This window comes from Carya illinoinensis, chromosome 10 (genome assembly GCF_018687715.1).
Source record: "Carya illinoinensis cultivar Pawnee chromosome 10, C.illinoinensisPawnee_v1, whole genome shotgun sequence".
NCBI lineage: Eukaryota > Viridiplantae > Streptophyta > Magnoliopsida > Fagales > Juglandaceae > Carya > Carya illinoinensis.
The window spans coordinates 9595049-9614534 of NC_056761.1; the positions used below are offsets into that span (position 1 = coordinate 9595049).

The 19486-nt window shown below is 35.3% G+C and overlaps 1 pseudogene; it reads right to left on the bottom strand.

Annotated features, from left to right (window-relative positions):
• Positions 1-196: 196 nt before the first annotated feature.
• On the bottom strand, positions 197-8104 carry LOC122279754 (annotated as a pseudogene).
• Positions 8105-19486: the final 11382 nt, after the last annotated feature.

Here is a 19486-nt window from a genome sequence, read left to right on the forward strand (position 1 = left end):
AATAATATTATGATACATCAGTCTGTAAATTTATTTTTATTTTTATTTTTTATTTTTATCAAATTTCAAAATAATAATAATCATATTTTATTTAACTTTTAACTTTCATCTCAATTTATTTCATCAACTCCATATCCAAAACTTCCCTCGAGTGTTCCAGCTTTATATTGATCTGTTCCAAACATGAAAATAAATATAAGAAAAGAAATTAAAAGCTATTATTGAGAATTGACTTGCCTTGTTCAGATACCAAAGAGAACTGATTCATTTTCCATGGACTAAAGGAAGAACTACACCAGTAATTGGATTCATTCTATGAAACAACACATTTTTAATTTGATTCTATGAAAACAAAAATGTACAGAATGCTATTCGTGGCCCTTGCACCTTCAGCTCCGTTAGCAGAGAATTTATACAGAATACAGTTAACTACAGAGAAGTCCCATGTTCATCATCCATACGGGTTGCTGGAACCAGATTGCTGGGGAAGGAAGAAGGGATGGAACACCAGCTGCGAATGAAAAGCAAGATGTACCGGGAGGGATCCTATCATCTGTGTCTCAAAACAACATAGTTAGATCCATTCGTCCTTTGTATCTTAGAAATTCTCCTCAGGATGTCTGAAAAAGCCTTCTTGTCCTGCACCACAAGCACAAAAATCAATAAGACAGTACATCACTCCAATCTACACTTATATACTAATATGTCTATTAATTTATTGTAATTGGTTAAAAAATAGATTTTATTAAAAACAGTACTAATTTAAATTTTAAATATGAAAGAATCAATATTGATACGCAGATTAATACACGGCTTTGTTTATATGTAGTAAAACTCAAAGTAAATAGATGTAATGACATAAATTTGATTTTGAAACATAATATATGAACCAGTGTGCATGATAAAATGACTATTTCCATCAAAATGTTGGGCATTGCATGCTCTTGATATTCATGTAATTATTATTATTATTATTTTTTTTTGGGTGTGTGGGTGCACATAGAATACACGTATGCAATATGTATGGCCACCAATTGTGTTGAACACAGGAAAAGAAACCTCTTAAAAATACACTACATGTAGCAAAATTAATACTATAAAATAAAAATTGCAGCAACTTGTGCGTTAAATTTCCAACAGCAACAGCTTCCAACACTTGTTCTTCCAAATGAAGAGGCAACCAAGTTTTCCAAGGGATATTATTAGCCAGACCGGTAAAGGAGCCGGTTACCACTTTTACTTAAGTTCTAAGACTCTGATACTATAGCATACCTCCGGGGATCTCAGTCTAGCCTTAAATTTAACAACAATATCCTGTGTTGTCACTAGTGTCTTTTGCATTAAAACTGCCCTGATTTCTTCTTCTGTGACAGGCCCAGTAGATGATGCTGGCCCAGTTTTCGTTGGCAGTGTACCTTTTGAAAAAGGCCCACTGCTTTTAGAAGCAGGCACAGCTTCTTCTTTTGAAGCAGGTTTTAACTCCTGATTCAGAAAACACAAGTAAAAATTAAAATGAAAAAAAAAAAAACACTAAAACATCACCATTTTCAAATTTTCAGGGCGCACTAATAGACCATAGAGGATATATTATTCATGTAGAATACGAACTAAAATAAATCATAGTCGTACATTTTCTGTCATCACCTTCTTTGGAGATGCCCCATTAGATGCTTTCGCGTCATCGCCACTGAGTTTTCTCTTTACATTTGCAGATTTGGAGGTAGGTGGGGTTCCCCGAGCAGGGCCAGAAGGCACAGATTTTACAGGACTGTTTTCAGCAGGTTCCTCTTTAAGGGCATCCTTCTTTGGAGCCAGCACAGGAGAAAGGCCAATCTCATCATCCATCTGGGCAAACCAATATACAAAAGCTCCATCAGTGGAAAGGAAAACAGTGCAAGCAATTTTTATTTTTTTTTAAATTATTGAAACGCATGCACCATACAGACGAGTGCAGGCAATTTTTTTTTTTGGGATCAGTAAAGGACAAGTGCAGGCAGTGAAAATAAAGTTTTCTGTCACAACCAGTTATACTTCGCAGAATAAGTAGAACATGTTCTTGGTTTTCTTTTTTTTAATGTACTTATGATGTTAACGTAGAAAGTACTAAATTAAAGCATTACAATAAACTTACATCCTCATCATCATCCTCCGCATCCGAAAAATTAAGCCCACCAGCTCTCCCAAGCAGCTTCTTCAACTCTTTTCCAGATTTGCTCAGTTCACCCTCTTCATTATCTTCATCCTCATCGTCTTCATCCTGCAAGAACATGTAAAAAATTAGGGTTGACATTTTCTTGATTTCCGAAAAGAAGCTGCAACCTCGGCAATAGTGCTACTCTACCAGAAACACTACATTAAAGTAGTTGAAACAGCCTTTGTAAGAAGTCAAGCATATCTAGCTTGACTTCAATACAATAGTAACCATGCAGAAGTAAGAATGTACAGCAGCATCAGAGGCACCAATTAGACGAGGAAAGGTACGATAGGCCAGATACCATATTCAAAATGCAACATAATGATAGGCTTCTTAACTTTTTAATTTCAGCTGAGTGCTAATTGAGTAAACAAACAGCACTAATATCAGAAAATAATTTAGAAAGAGATGCATCCTTAGTTCAAGATTTAGACTTGATTAAGTTACTGATCTTTCAAAAACTCATCTTTATTTAGTTGTCTTTACATTACCTGCTTCTCAGAAACTCATCTTTCAAAAAGTTGTTCTTCCCTTTGTATTACACAAATTCAAGGCCATGCATATAGCTAAGCTCAGAAATTGGGAATCGTATCAGTTGCACTATGTAAGTCGGCTTCAGGCCCAGAAAACGTTTACTGAAGTACATCTTCATTAATAATAATTTTCCAGCAAGGCTGTCCCAAGTTTTCCTGTAACAGAAATCATGCAGACAAACCTGCTTAATTTCTGGAGGAGGAGGAACTTCAGGGGCTAATTCTTCCCTTTCCTCAGGATCGTTACCAACAGCTTTGTCATCATCAGTGAAAATTTCTTCATGCTCCCAATCATCACCTAGCACATTAGATGGATAGAGATGTACCAAAAGTGCAGGTATTACTAATGGTGGAAGTCATCACGTGTTTTCAATTACAGTTGACAGGAAACATTCTTAACACAATAAGCAATCACTTAACATAGACATTAAGTTAATAAAAAAAAAACTTGTGACCCATATTCCCCCAACATAAAACCCATATTTTAATGCTTTTCCATTATTCCACATTATAATTGAATTTACAGGGGCTAGAAATTTTAATTGGTGCAGTACAAAAAAGCAACCAACTAAAGACGTGCAATTTCTTCAAGGATAAAAGTAAGACTATAAATAATCTAAATCATATGGAAGTGAAAATACATTCAACAGGTCACTGAATCATTACTAAAAAAGATAATCCACAAGATTCTTTTCTTTTTATTCTAGAAGAAATCTTCTGTTGAGCTCTCTATCAACAGTCACATATTTTTCTTCAATTTTGATAAGAAATAAATAAATATATATACATACTGAATATATAGGATGTGTGCAATATCCTTTAAAAAAAACTACAAACATTAAAATTCAAACCAAAATCAAATCAAATACCACCCAAAGAAGACCCCAGGAACATGGACTTAAGAGTTTCCACTAAGCTTTTATGCCATTAAAAAGTGCAGTTACTTATCTAAAGGAACTTAAAAATAAAAATAAAATAAAATAAAACTACAGTTATTCACCCCTCACCAAATCGTCTACATAATGCAAAGAGGAACCACCTTTCAAAGTCAACATTCTTGTGATCCTTCCTCACAGTCCTAGGCATCACATACTGCATCCAAATAGAGATAATGTGACCCTAACTTTCCAGCCACAATAAAATGTAGGACCCTAACTCTCACCATCTCTTACCTAGCACATGCAGGACCAATCTACAGCTATCTCACTCCGCTTAAGATTGTTGACAGTCAAGACTTTTACCCAAGGCAATTGTGGAAATGAGACATGCTACTTTCCATTGTACAATAACGCTAGAAAATCTAGGGTCATATCTTGAAATCATAGACAGCAACAGATGCGGAGAAATCAAGTGACTTCAAGAAAAACCATGCATAAGAGAGAGATATTTCAAGGAAGTGACACATATAAATACCCTAAGTACCTTTTACTTAAGTTACCCTTTTCTTCAAGAGGAAAAAAGACCCTAACATCTCTACTAATTTCTCTCATTGTTTCCTGCAGAGCAGGACCAACCTGATCTGAATGGTATCTTTTGGTTTTTTGGCATTAAATTACATCACTCCGGTGTCAGCACAGAAAATTGGCAAGAAATGAATAAGATAATCCATGTTTAAAATGAAAAGCAGGTTACAGTAAAGGGACATGCTCACCCTTCTCAATATCATCATCATCCAAATCCAGAGCACCACCCCTTGGACCTTCATCATCATCATCGTCAACTCTTTTGTTGAGTCCCAATCTATTCTTCCTTGCCACCTCGTCTTCTTCATCCTCCTCCCCTTTATCAGAAACATTACCTTCCTCATCTTTGCCAGATGTCTTTTTATGTCCCCTCCCACCAACCACACTATCCTTTTCATCAACCCTCTCCACTCCCCCAAATGCAGCATGTCCATTATTCGCAGCTTTCATCATCCATCTTTCATATCCATCTGCAGTCTTTTTCCGGTTATTCATCTTTTCTTCTGCTTCCTCCAGTGTAAGTTGCTTATATTGCGCAACTTTGTTGAAGTTGTACCTAAAAATTGAACAAGTCAAACAACCATTACAAAAATAAAAGAGCTAACAAGAAAATTCACATTCAAATACCAACTTTTAAACAAATATGGAACACGATGCTCTATAGTGAAGGGATTTAAGTATGCATCGCAATGAATATTTCATCAAAACAATTTTTTTTATAGAATAATAAAATAAAATAAAAGTGAAAAATAATTTTTAACCCCCCCCCCCCCCCCCCCCCCAACCAAAAAAAAAAAAAGGTTAAAAAGTAAAAACAATTATCTTCAATATGACATTTTGCATATAATAGGTTAGTGCATACCAAGAACCAGCAGGAATAGCAACAAACTCCTTCCCTTGCATCATTAATAGATAGTAAGTAGCAGATTGCGCACCTTCACGCTGACCTTGATACTGAAATTTCCATGTTTCATCCTCCAATAACCATGATTTGTTCTTGTATTTCTCCTATGTGATCCAATAACAAACTAATATGAATAAATAAGCGAGAAGCCAATGAGATGTGAGATATAGGATATTGGTCTGACTTTTAAATAAAATAAAGGAATAACTGCTTTCCCATCAAGGTATGGATGTTCATTTGATCCACGCATTGCTCCATCTTCAGATTTTACCATATCATGTAGCAAGAGATATTTTTTTTTTTTTTATCGATAAACAACATATTATTGAGCATGAAATGGAGGGAGAAATTGCAATTTGTTAAGAGCACATTTCTCCTTCGACTCTAACATAATGCTAAGTTCCTAGCCATTTAAATTGTCTTTAATAAGTAAATCCATCTTATTAAAGTGGATGGAATTAAATTAGCATTTCCCTGATTTCAATCATTTCCAGTGTTTTTCTAGCTCACATAAGCCTGTGTCCCCAGAAGAGAAGCCTCAGCTGTAAGCTTAGCTCTTTATCATACCTTTTTGCTCCTTACATTCAAGCCTTTCTTAAACCTATAAGACAATCTCTAGGTTATATTCTCCTTTTAGATAAGGATATTTTAAATGGTTTAACCTACTCAAAGACTGAAATTTTTGGACTACGCAGAAATCCGCATCATTTAAAAAAACTAAAACAAAATCAGCTTTATAAAGGAATGAAAAAATCACATATGTGGTTTTAACTTCTACAGTATAAAAAGAAAACTAAAAATAAGCTAGACCAGGCACAACTACAGCAGCAATATAAAGTTACCATATAATTATGAGTGCTGCTACATCCACAAAGAAATTACACAAAAATAATTTCACAAACTGACATGGCTTCATCTGATCCATTAGATCTACTTTACAACAAAAGTAACTTTATAATCTGACGAACCACATCAAGCCATGTCAGTTTGTGAAATTGCTTTTATATAATCCTTTTATGGCTAGATTATTTACCTATAATTATTATAACTCTATGAAATCCAACTCCCAATAGAACAAATGAGAAGGGAGAAACAAGCAAAAACTACACAATTGGTAAGGATGAACTCAATACCCGCAAGGCATAGGTTAATTGCCGTCCTTGCAGCCCTTCTTTATGAAGAGACCATTTATTCTCAGCAGTTTTCTTCTTTGAAAAGTTTGGCAAGCCAGTCACAAATCTACCAATAAAGTAATTCTTGTCGCTGCTAGAACTCGCTCGAACAATGTATTCCTATATGTAATGCATAGAAGAGCACATAAGCATTCAGCTTGCAACAAGAACGCGGAAGTACTCGAAATAATAAAAAAACAAAATTGGAAACACCGCCAATATATGCTGATCTGAATCTAGCTATATTAAACACAAAAAAACTTATCAATTATAGCTAAATTAAACACTAAAAACTTATCAGGTCCAAATATAACATGAATCTCTCAACCGATCGAGCAGTCCTTACACCAACCTCTTCATAAACTAAGAACAAGAACTTGGAGAAACACACTGCCAAGGAAAGGTTAATTACGTATATACTTGAAGCACTCACAAGGTAAAAGTTCCTCAGTAGTCAATAGCATCAAAATTCAGAACTCTGTTCTGTTCCAGAGAAGAAAATTGAATTATAATTGACATTGTACAGATTATGAACTTGATTTTCCAGCAGAAACAAATTAAGTTGAACATTATAATAAATATAACATATACACTGTAACAGGTCTCATAGCTCTGAATGAAAGTGGGCTAATAGGTTGGCATGTAGTTAAGCAAGTGTACAAATAGTATGAATTCTTGTAAGCAATTCATTCTTAAGATTGATAATAAAATTAGTTAGTTTGGAGGTTTTGGCTTCCTAGAAAAGTAGAAAAGCCAGTCTACACTCTTAAGTTCTTGTCTTCATTTTACATTCCTTTGTTCATTCTTTTCATTGTTTTTCCGCCATTTTCAATTAAACCAAACAATATATGTTTGGTTCTTGACATTTAGTATCAGCGTGTGAACCTCTGAAAATGGCGGAATGTTCAAGTTTTTCACTAACAAATCAGATACAAGCAAGAATCTCATCAACAAATAGGCAACAAGAAGATAATCAAATAAGGTTATTTGCGGAAACAGCTCTACAATTAATCACAATACAAGAAAATGTGGAAAAGCTAATAAAGAATTAAGGAGGAATTTGGAGACAACAAAGAGAGTTGCAGATTATTGAAGATGATACTTTTGCACTAAAAGAGAAAAAAATTTTAACAATAAGAAGATAAACTTCTGCACAAATAAAGGCTGCAATCAACGTGGATATGAAAAACGCACAAGAGCGTGGAAAGCAAGAACTTCCCGAAGAATAAAGTGCAGTAGTTGAAGCTCTTACAGTGGAAAAAGATGTAATCTTTTTATTGGAAGAAATAGGCATAGCTCAAATGGCATGCATGGAAAACAAAGAGTGAATGGTACAAGGAAAAGTAGCAGTTGAAGTTACAAATTACTACTAGAGAAAGTGGTAAGGAATTTTCACAAATTTCTTGTATTAACATTTTCAAGAATAAACACATTACCTATAAACGAGAACAAACCTATGTAGCGGGTTCATGACGCACACAACAAAAAAGCCTATTAACGGGTGTGTGTTCGTGCGTGCGTGCGTGCGAGAGAGGGAGAGAGAATGAACTCGAATCAAGCGAGTGAGGGTGGCGCCACAGTTACTTGCCATGGTTCTCGGCCATGGTTTTGCCACAGGTCAAGCACAGTGTCATGTGCTTGCAATTGCTTCCGTGCAAGTCCGCCGTCGATCCACATCCACTACACGACGGCTTCAATAGCAGATCGGACGACGGCATGTTCCTCCCCTCCCCCTTCAAAATGTCGACAATATATTAATTGATTTTCGAGAAACAAACAGAAATTCTCCAAACGTCACAAACTACGAAGGCAAGGGTTTAAAAATAAAAAAGAGCGTGAATGAATAAAACGGTCAAGTGTCGACAACGTAGCATGCGATATTTTAACCACGAAATTTAAGTTCTACTTGGCCACTGAGAATTCTTAAATGAGAATTTTAAATTTTAAAATTAAATATTAAAATATTATATTTTAATATTATTATATTAGAATTTAAAAAAGTTAAGAAAAAGTTAAATTATTTATTATATTTTATATAAAAATTTGAGAAAGTTGTAATAATGAGATGAAAATTTTATGTTTGAGATAACAATTTCTTAAGGCCAAGCAGAACCTTAAGGCTTCGTTCGGATGCAAAATTCTTTTACTCATTTCAATTTATTTTATATAATCATTATAATTTTTTAAAATTTTTATATTAAATATAATAAATAATTCATAATTTTAAAATTTTAAAATTTTAAAATAAAAATAATATTAAAAAATAATATTATAATAATATTTTATTCAACTTTTAACTTTCATCTCAACTCAATTCATTATCTAAACCTTCCCTTAATTAACTTCAGATTGATTGACGTGAGAATTCAACAAGCGATGGTCATGACAAGTACATTCATGAGTGGAATTTAGGCGTCATTTCAAGGTTAAGTTAACCTTAAGGTTAAATTTGGATACATAACGGTTTTATCTCATTTTATCATTATAATTTTTTTAAATATACACATAAAATATAATAAATAATTTAATTTTATCAAAAATTTAAATTCTAAACTAATAATAATATTAAAAAATAATATTTTAACAATATTTTATTCAATTTTTAACTTTCATCTAAAACTATTTCATCTCACTATCCAAACTACACCTAAATCTCCTCTGCCCTAGAGACTCTCCTCTTCCCCCTCTCTCTCTTTCCTCTATGGCTCTCTATGCTGTTGTCCTCTATCCCTCTCGCAGTCTCCATCCTTTACTACTCATCCTTCTCCTCGACTGTTCCTCCTCTCCAAATCCGTGAGTTTTTTTTTTATTTTTTTTAATTCAAATCATTGTATGTCTATTGTATTGTGAATTTGATTTGTATTTTATTTATTATTGTGGATTTTTTGTGCAGTTTTATATTTTGTTATGTTTTCTCTTTTATTTGATTTTTCTTTTTTCATTTCGACTATGACGTCGTGGGCATTGAAGGGAAGGGAGGGGGGGCGCTCCCAGGATTGATTCTGGGGGTAGAGTGTGGGATAGGGGTGATCCCGCCCTATTAGGTGGCACACTTAGTTTGCAAGTGGGTCGAGTAGTGGCTCCCACCACCCAACCCTAGTGGTACTTACTCTAGTTGCTACTGGGTGGACGAATGCTAGCTAGCAAGAGTGGCCTGATATGAACCGCTCGTGGGTGTCTAGAGGCCTAGACAATGCAAGATGGCTGAATTAGGCCACCTCACCTTGTAGATGAGGTGAGTCTATGCAAATTGGCTCATACCATGGTTGTTGAGTTCACCCGTGGTGGCCAAGTCGTGCCACCTGTGTTGTCCAAGATCTAGTTGGCACGACTTGGCCACCACTAAGGTGGTCGACCCATTCATTTTTTTAATAAATTATTATATTATATTTTCAAATAGAAATAAGGCTTTTTGAAGTGATAATATTACATATTATTATGCGTTTTCCATTGAGTAAGTTGGATTGAATGGATTACATTCAAAATTTCTCATAGCACAATTGATCTTATTTAGAAAAATAAGTGCAGGGTGAATAGAAAATGTTATGCTTATTAAAAATATCTTATAAAAATTAGTTTATAAACTAACATAGTTTCATGCAATATATTAAATATATTTTACAAATAAAATTATTTACATTTCGATATACCATACCAAACTAGAGCTATACACCGATGGGTTTGACATTGGTTTCGGAGCCAAATTGAGACACTACCGACATCTACCATGAGTCTATTAAACCAACCGAAACCGAGGGTTTGGGGAGAGAAAACCGACCATATCGATCTCGACGTGCGTTGATGCGATATTCAGTCTATCGTTGGCGTCTTCTATGAAGGATGAGGAACTGAGTAAAAATAAAGAAGTGTCGTGCCATCGTCTGCCATGGAAGAAGAATAAGGCTGCAGAGAGGAAGAAGACGACACGGGAAGAAGAAGAGAGGTGGGGGGTTATTAATTCATTTTGAGATGGCAAAAGTCAAACGACGCTGTTCTATTATATTTTTTTTTTTAACATCTAGGCACTAAACGACATTGTTTCACTTGTTTAAGTGAAATTGTGCTGTTTTATATACATATATTCCAAAAAATATATATATAGTCGGTTCAGCGATTTCCTAGGGGTTCAAATTGGCGCCAAACCGCCGATGTCAGTTTTCTTTCAATTCCTCTCACTCGCCGACCAGTTCTTTACCGGTTTCGGCCGATTCTATCCTCTGGCGGTTAGTCTTATTGGTTCCCGGCCGATTTGGTCGGTTCTTGTACACCCATATATCAAACTATATTAGTTTGTAAGATTTTGTTGTAAAATCTCTTTGTAGACCAAATATTTTCCTATCTATTCACATCTCCCTCCAATGTCGTCTCTACGTTTGAAGAAAGGCATTTTGGGTCCTTTTTTAAAATCACATTTGAATTTGCAACAAGTGAATGCATTTCCCTATCAAATTGTGGACGCAAATGACATCTACCCCAACTGTAATTATATTTTATTTATTAAACATATTTGTATACCGGATTTCCTTCGCTAGCCAACCGCACCTATTTGCTTGATTGATTGGCTTAAGCATTTCCTTATAAGTATCTTATAGCCTACCATATACTTTATTATTATATACCATGGCGTTACAGAATATCTCCTCCTCTTAAAAAATTACGAAAGTAGAATATTAATATGATATGTAGTATTACTCTTAAAGATTATCGACAACTTCAATATCTCAATTATAATCTAATAAAATAATGTTCTTCTTTATTCTAAACCTTATAATCTCCAATCACATACGGGGATATGATATATTCCTAAGTGATTTATTTTATCAACTACTTAAATGGTATCTACTTGAAATGTGCTACCATACTAAATATGGCTAAAGATGACAAAAATTAAGTATTCTCAAATTGAATTAAACACAAAGATGGATATTCAAATGCCATTATTTTTAAGGGATGCTTGGAAATGATATGAGATGAGAATTTTGTAAAAAGTAGTAAGATAGTTTATGAATAGTAATGAGATTATTTGAGTTAAGTATTTATTCAGTTTTGTGACAGAAAAGATAAAAAGTTAAATAAAAAATATTATAAAATTAAAATATTGTTAGAATATAATTTTTTAATATTATTTTTGTCTTGATATTTAAAAATGTTGAATTATTTTTTATTTTTTATATGAAAATTTGAAAAAGTTGTAATGCTTAGTTTGAAAATGTTTGTTTATGAATGATTTGAGAAGAAAATGAAATAGGATGAAATGAGATGAGATAGGATGAAATGAAACCAGTTTTCAAACATTTCCTTAAAGTTTTGTTGTGAAACCAACGATGACAAATAAATAAAAGCAAACAACCAGTCAACACAAAATTAATGTAGTTCGGCAACGTACCTACGTCCACATAGCTATGGAGGATTTTAATTCAAAAGAGATTACAATCACACAGTGAGTTACAAGAGCACCACTCTACTCACATAATCTCAACTCTCTTTAGAGCTTTTTCTCTCTCTTGATATTCTCTCACACCTTTGCCTATTTTCTATTCACTCCAATTTGTTGAACATTTACTTAAAAGAACCAAATATTACATATATAGTGAAAATAGCGCTAGAAACCCTAAACGGCAAAATTGAGTTCTTGCTCGAGTGGGTGTTGACGCCTTGAGTGAACAACCAATCAACATTGGCTCGAGTGATCTATCGAGCGATACTCGAGTAAACATTATGGTTAGTGCTTCACTTGAGTCTAGCATCATGCTAATCTTGAGTGAACAATCTATTTGTCCTTCGCTCAAGCCCACTATCGAGCGAACTTATAGGTTGAGCCTTGCTCAAGTGTTACGTTGAATGATAGTCAAACGTACTTTTTGTCTGCACCTTTTCTACTCGAAAACCAAGTTTCACATGCAACTCAACAATCTCCCACTTGGAGATTGGTTCTCCACATGCTAGCCATTATTTATAACACGAGCCCTATTACCTATGCAGCTCACAACTCCCATCTTCAAGCCAGAAGATGCACTAAAGTCAAGCCCGACTTCAATCTCTCACGTGCATCGCCCTCAGTTAGTACATTCACTGGGTGACTCACAACTCACAAATCCCACTGCACTGGGAATATCCAGTCTCGAACCGACCCTGGTAACCTTAGCCAACGTCCACTTGCTAGATCTCCTGCCTTGCAAGATTTTCTTGTTCTTCTGTGGCTTACCACCTTTTGTTAGTAGGATATAGTTTAAGGTAGGCGTCCACCATGGAAACCTGGTCGTTTTGGCAACTCTGCAAGTATCAACTATAGGTGTAGACGTGCCACTAGATGCTCTACTCCCATGTCTCACACCTCTGCTCTGCATTGTGGTCTCGGGAGACTTCCCAGGCTTATATGAGGAACATCAAAACTGACTCTCTTTTGCTTACCCATCTAATTAGAGAGACGAAGCCTTTTTTTTTTTTTGGCATTCCTGTATTTTCCTTCAAATCGCTGGACCCTAATATCAAATGCAAAGTGTTAGATCTCTTACCATGTACCAAAATTAGCACACCCTTTATGATCTTCCACGCTGCTCAAGAAAACAAAACTGTATGACCATTGCTGTTGAGCTATCCCACAGAGATCATACTTTTCTTCAGATTTGGAACATGTTTGACTTGCTGCAAAGTCCACACACTTCTGATCGAAATTCCAATGCACACAACACCCATTCTCACTACATCCAGTGCCTCTCTTTTAGTCGTGTACATCTTCTTAAAATACCAGCGACATAGTTTTGCATGATCTTTTGATGTGAAGTGCTATGGAACAAAATCCCTGAATCTAACCCCCAATCGTCAATCAGACCATGCATTGCCAGAATTAGAGCATCATATATTTCTTCAGCCATAGCGTTCACATTATCATCATCAATACTTTCTTGATTCTGACAGTCTCTCTTCATGTGGCCTAGCTTCCCATAGATCTCGTTCTTCTCTTGCCCTTATTATTGGAGCTTGACTTGTCGTGTCTCTTGCCCCGATGGTCAACATTCAAGGCTAGGCCCGAACTCGATAACTCACTAGAATCTCTTTGTGTACCTCTTTAACAAGAATCATGTCACGTACAACATTATAATTCAGTTTCATCTTGCCAGCTGAATTACTAACTGCCATCTTCATGGCCTCCCAACTATTTGACAATGATGCCAACAAAATCAACGTTTTGATCTCATCATCAAACTCAATCTCTACAGAAGACAATTGATTTGTGATCGTATTAAAGTCATTCAAGTCTTGGGGCTACAGATATACCTTCTGACACCTTTAGACTAAACAGTTTCTTCATCAAATGCACATTGTTATTTACTAAATAGCTTTTCATACATACCAGATAGAGCCGTCATGAGATCCACTGTGCTCATCTCTTTAATAACATTGTGTGCAACTGATCTTGACAATGTCAGCCAGAATAACTACCAGAATTTTTCAATCTAATAGGTTCCAATAAAAAATGCCCATGCTATCCAGTTTTTTTTCCAAAAGTGGAAGATGGAGTCTCTTCCCATATAGGTAGTCTTCTATCTACATCTTCCAGTACCCGAAGTCAGTGCTGTCAATTTTCTCAATTCCAGGTGTTTTCACTTTGTCTCTAGTCATCGTTCTCCCTTAGACCCGAACCTTGGCTTTGATATCAGTTGTTGTGAAATCAACGATGACAAACAAATAGAAGCAAACAATCACACAATACAAAATTAATGTGACTCGACAATGTGCCTACGTCCACAAAGCTGCATGAAATTTTATTTGAAAGGAGATTACAACCACACAGTGAGTTACAAGAGTACCACTCTATTCAAATAATCTCAACTCTCTTTATAGAGATTTTTCTCTCTCTGAATATGCTCTCACACATTTGCCTCTTTTCTATTCACTTTAATCTGCAAAACATTTACCCAAGAGAACAAATATTATATATATAGTGAAAATGGTATTGGAAACCATAAATGAAAAAATTGGATTCTTTGCTTGAGCGGATGTCGAGCATGTTTCAAGCAAACATGTCAGAATCCTAAAGAAAGTGGCCCCAGGACACGCCTTGATACTGTCGTTGACATGCTAAGACAGCCTGCTGACATGCCATGACAGCCCATCGACACTGTCATTGATATGCCAGGACAGCCTCACTGACACACCCAAGACAGCCCAATAGGCATGCCATGGCCCCAGCCATGACACGCTCTTGACACTCAGCAGTGCCCAGTAGGCATGGCATGCCATGGCCCTAACCATGACATGCTCTTGACACTCAACAGCCACACAACAGGCATGCCATGGCCTTGCCATCATCATGCTAGGGCCATGTCAAGACATGCCCAGTACGCATAACAGCTGTGACGCCCCAAAATTCCGTTTGGGATCGGACGGACATTTAAAGCGTCGAGACATGCAACACAAGGTTACCTGCCTCCGTTCATGACATATAAGATGCAATATTCCTAACATGCATCTAACATTATGCAATATTCGCAGCGGATAATTTTTTTCTTTAGCAATACTATGCACCAAATTAAAAATATCCCAAATGCTTAAAACATATTTCATACATAAAGACTCCTTGAACAACTAAGATCATAACACTAGTCCAAAATGCTTATGATCCAAAAAGTACTGGAAATGCAACTCCATAGTACAAGTAGTAATTTACGTTAACTACTATATTAACATTGACGTCGCATCGTCGCTCAGTCAACTGTGTCTAGTTGATCAGCTTCTGATTCTCCTTCAGGTCTTGTAACAAAATCTACCATTCGGGAGAAATGGTAGTTGGGACTACCACACTGAGATTTGATTACAAATCTCAGCAAGTTAATAAAAACTTCCACATAAGCTAATGATGCATGGATGACAGTAAAAGCATAATTGCATAATCAAATTCATAAGTAATTAAAGCATAACTTGGCGTACAACATAGCATAATTGACATAACTTAAATTGAAACATGAACTGAACTTGACTTGACATGAACTTGATTTGAAACTTGACTAAACATGAAAAATACATACTCCACAGTTGTTGTGGCCCCATGTATTCTACGTGTAAATACATACTCCACAGTTGTTGTGGCCCCATGTATTCTACACAAAGTTGACTTAACATGAAAAATACATACTCCACAGTTGTTGTGGCCCCATGTATTGTACGTGTAAATACATACTCCACAGTTGTTGTGGCCCCATGTATTTTACACAAACTTGACTTAACATGAAAAATACATACTCCATAGTTGTTGTGGCCCCATGTATTCTACGTGTAAATACATACTCCACAGTTGTTGTGGCCCCATGTATTCTACACAAACTTGACTTAACATGAAAAATACATACTCTACAGTTGTTGTGGCCCCATGTATTGTACGTGTAAATACATACTCCACAGTTGTTGTGGCCCCATGTATTCTACACAAACTGAATGTACTCAAGATGAAACGTGACTAGAATACGAAAGGACTAAAACTCTAACGTAACATAACGTGATTTGAACATAACTTGAAATACATGACCAACTTGAGATAGAAACATTTCGTAACATGGCATAACATATAATAGACAACATATTTAACATGGCATACTTGTAATGTACAGTAATATATGACAGAATATATTATGTAACAGATAAAAATTGATGACAGAATAAATTCTGTATAATAGACAATTACGTGATAACTTGGCATGGCATGACATATATGATAATATACATATATACACTGTAGTTCATTTACTTAGCACACATACACAGTAGACTGCTAGTAAGTTAAAAGCTAACTTACCTCGATCTCCGCGTTTTTTATAAAACTTCAAGCGCGATCATGAGGAACTGTAATTAGTGATTTTAAAAGTTAGCACTAAATCACTAATAACTTGAAATATGGAAAATACTAACTTAAAGAGTAAAATTTTCATTTTACTCTCTACATGTAGGAAAATGACCATTTTACCCATAACTTAAGGATTTTGCATACTAACTCCAAAAGTCACCAAAATTTACATGCCTCATGTAAATTTTATCCTCAACTCAAATATCAATTTAGAAAAATTTAAAACTAATCACAACTATTAAAACTCCATAGGGCCGAAATTCCCATATTCTATTTCCATTGATTTTTGTTTCCAAGTTGTTTTAATCAACCTTTTGATCTATGACTTATAAATATGTGATCTTCAAACCAAACCATTACATGGTTTAAAAAGATGTCCTAAAACATATATAAGCTTCTAATTCAATATCACATGATTAAAAATTAACCAAAACATAAATTTAGCCAAAAACATCCACACTTTGGCTTATTTGAATATCTTTTTGCATAAAATTTCATATCTTTGAAACTAATATCAAATATTTTCAAAATAATAATATAACATGTATATAAGATGCTTAGGATCCTCCAATAAAATTATCAAAGTCATTGGAATAGGTTTAGACCACCAAAGAGTTAAACTTTCTCAAAACAGAAACTATTTTTCCTCTTCCAGTTTCTAAGTTTCTAAATTTAAGAAAATCTTTCATCAAAACCTTTAATCATGTAAAAATCCTCAACCAATAATCATATACACATGTTAACAATACTCTATAAAAATTTCGGATCCATATATATCCATTAGCTTGGTCAAAAACTCTAAACTATAATATATTCTCCAGTTTATCTCTCAGAATGACCTTTTTATAGTTTATATAATATTTTACTGACCAAATGATCTTCAAATGGGACAAATAAGATATCCACGTAAACTAGACTAAAAAAGGAACAACTTATATGAAGGAGACTTTATGATACAACACTTACAAAAGCTTCTAAATGGGCGTGCAAAAGAACTCCTAAAAGCTGTCCGAGAGAGAGTGTTTAATATTCTTTTAATGGAAAATGTAAATGAAGATAATTTCCTATGGAGGGGTGGCTGAAGATACTTATGGATGAGATATGGAAGAGATGAGGCTGGAGTGAGAGTTAAGTGTAGGACTCTCTTACCCGAAGTGAGAGTTAAGTGTAGGACTCTCTTACCCGGAGTAAGAGTGGAGTGTAGGACTCTCTTACCTAATAATATCTACAAAAATCAACTCAAAATATTTTTACCCAATAATATTCATGAAATTAGCTTGAAATATTTTTATCCAATAATATACACAAAATTAGCTTAAGATATTTTTATCCAATAATATCTACAGTTTTGAACAGACGTTTTGCCCGAAATTATGAAAAAGTGTTATTGCGCCATAAGACCTTAAATAACCCTCCGAGTCTAATGGCACAAACCATAATACATTTTGACACTTATAACTATTTTCAATAATCAAAAGTACACTTCGGATACCATAGTAAATAATAACACTAACTATGTAGTTAGACTAAAACCTATACGATTAATGGATTCGTGAAAACTTATGGGGTCTTCACGAGGTTCCTAAAGCTAATAGAAATTTCACAATTAAATTTCTAGCGGACTGTTACAACAACAGCAGCGAGGCTAGTGGCATGCCTTAGCAGGCATGCCATCCAGCGCAAGGCTCCAGCCCGTGTCTTGCAGGCGAGGTTAGTAGCATGCCCAACAAGCATGTCATCCAACACACGACACCAGCCCGTGCCTTGCAGCCACAACGCCCAAGCCACTTGGCTGGGCCATGTAGAGCCAACGCACAGCACCATGCCATGCCTGCTAACAGCAACGCCTAGGCCACCAGCCTAGGCCATGAGCCAAACCAGCCCAACCGTTGGCCTTAAACCACACTAGCCCTCCATGGGCCATTGCATACCACAGGCCATCATGGGCCCATGCAAGACTTATTTTAATGTTTTCATTTATTTATTTTAAGTATTTTTCCAATGGACCTTTTGGGGTTTCCACTTTGTAAGTTCTATATAAATGACCATTAGGATTTCATTTAACAATCTTTGGATAATTCCCTTTAAAGGACAGCTTATTGTTTTGAGATCATCTATCGGTGCTTTTGCACTTAGGCTACTTGGGTGCAATTCGTGAATATCAATGAGAGGATCATCACATTGCAATTAGTGAATAAGTGTTGGTTCAATTTATCTTATTTCATCACTATGCAATTTGTGAATTGGTGGTGAATTATTTATCCAATATATGAGCTGTTATTCTTTGTGTTCATTCATAATTTCTTGAGTGTTCATCAATTTATCCTTCAAGTTCATATATTTTCTTGCATGTTCATACACTTTCCATTATGTTCATATATTTTCTTGCACAATTCCCATCTCCCAAAAACCCTACATGCCCACCATTTTCTTCCAATTCTTTCCAAATTCGGCATTACCATAAATCAAGCATTTTTCCATTCTCCTAGTTGAAATTCCACTTACCATATAAGGATTCCTAAATTTAAGGAATCCTAATTGCCTTCCATATCATATCTCTTAGTCTTTGGCGATTGGTCTTACTTATCAAATTTGATCTCCTTAATTCTAGGAATCATCCAAGAATTACTCACTCAATCAATCAATCAATCCATTCCCTCTTACCATAGCTGAAATATCCAAGCTAAATTGCATCCTACAATTTAACAACCTTTTTCAAGCATCCAAACCCTCACCTCACTTATCATCCAAACCTTAATTACACCACAAGTGGCGCAAACTCCAAGAACATCCATCCAAGCCGTGCCTCATTACTCAAGTCTTGATTTCATCACTTATATTACACTTATACACCATCATTCACTACAATTCCATCACTAAACACCAAACCTCCATTAACCTAATGATCCATCATTGTCACGATTTGTTCAAGGCTAAGTAAGAATGATAGTAACTTCGGTCATCTCAAGGAGATTCGAGATAACGAGATCATAGTGTTTAGGGATTTGACTGGGGTTCCTAACATTGAGCAAACAATCCATCTTTCGCTCGAGCCTATTGTCAAACGCACTTCGAGCGAACTCAAGTATTGAACCTCGCTCCAGCACTAGGTTGAGCGATAGTAGAGTGAACTTTCTATTTGCTCTTTTTTTTTTGTCACAAACTAGGCTCCACATGCAACTTAACAAGTTTTTTTTACTCAGCAGTCTTACACCATATACATGCTGGTATAAATTTTTATTTTTCATCTTTTCTCTCAATAAATGTGTGATATAAGGTGACTGAGCATAACTCTACTTCTTTTTTATGTTTACTTTTCCTTTGGCAACGCTAGTTACGGTAGTAGGTATAAGATCAGATATGCTGCCCTCACATTGAT